This window comes from Belonocnema kinseyi, chromosome 1, assembly GCF_010883055.1.
Source record: "Belonocnema kinseyi isolate 2016_QV_RU_SX_M_011 chromosome 1, B_treatae_v1, whole genome shotgun sequence".
NCBI classification, from domain to species: Eukaryota; Metazoa; Arthropoda; class Insecta; order Hymenoptera; family Cynipidae; genus Belonocnema; species Belonocnema kinseyi.
Genome location: NC_046657.1, coordinates 80,112,682 through 80,113,826, shown reverse-complemented (window position 1 = coordinate 80,113,826; position 1,145 = coordinate 80,112,682).

The following is a 1,145-nucleotide window of genomic DNA, read 5'->3' as shown; positions in this document are numbered from 1 at the left end:
TAGTTTCAACATTTATATATTTGAAAATCTTTAAAATACTGTGAAATGGTTGAATAAAAAAGGTAATTTTTGATTTTCTATAATTCTTTTATGCTGTCAAAATTTGAATTTTCGATTTTTCAACAAAATTCACAAAGTTTATTTCGTGGTCTCAAAAATATTCAAAATGCGCTCACCTTTTGAATTTTTATCCAAAATGGCTATTTAACGAACTTGACCTTCATTTGAAGATACTAAAAGTGTTTACTAAGGAAAATCTAATCCTATTTTTCGGATTTTTCGGATGCGTATTTTTTTAAATCGTGAAAAATGTCCTGTAAAATAAACAAATTAAGTATTTGGAAAAACATCACAAAGTGCAATAAGATATTATCTGTTTCAATATATATGCATATTATGAATTGGAAGAATATAAATTTATTGAAATGATACATTTTTGAGGATATCTAAAAATTAAAATAAGTGCAAAATGGGTAATAAATATTAAAGTAAGCATAACAAATCAAATTTGTACATTATTTTGCAATATCTGAATAACCAGTCCCAGACCATGGTAGAGAAATAAATGCAATAAAATGTAGGATATAAATATACAAATAAGAGCCGAAAGAGGTTTCACAAAAGAGAGTTCACAATCACCAAATTACGGTTGTCGATGTTGAACTTTAATTTGAAAAAGAAAATTCATGTAAAAACTCATATTTTTGGTCAAAAATTATTTTTCGTAGGCAAAAAATCGTTTTTTTTTGTGAAAAATCCAACTATTAGGTTCAAAATTAATTTCCTTTTTAAACAGATTCATCGTTACAGTTAAAAATTCATTTCTTGGTTTAAAAACGTAACTATTTTGTTGTATATTCTTTTTTCTTTAATAGATCTGTGTGATGAAAATTCGTTTAGTTTCCTAAAAGGTGGTCTTTTTCTAATAACATTAATCTTTATGGTAAAAAAATCTTGTTTTTGGTCGAAAGTTCAACTATTTAGTTCAAAATGTATTTTTTTAAAAAGATTCATCATTATAATTGAAAATTTATTTCTTTAGTTTAAAAATTTATCTTTTTTAGTTGAAAATTCATGTATTTTGCTAAAAATTCGTCTTTTTTGTTGGGATATTAATCTTCTTGGTAAAAGAGTCAAGCTTGTGG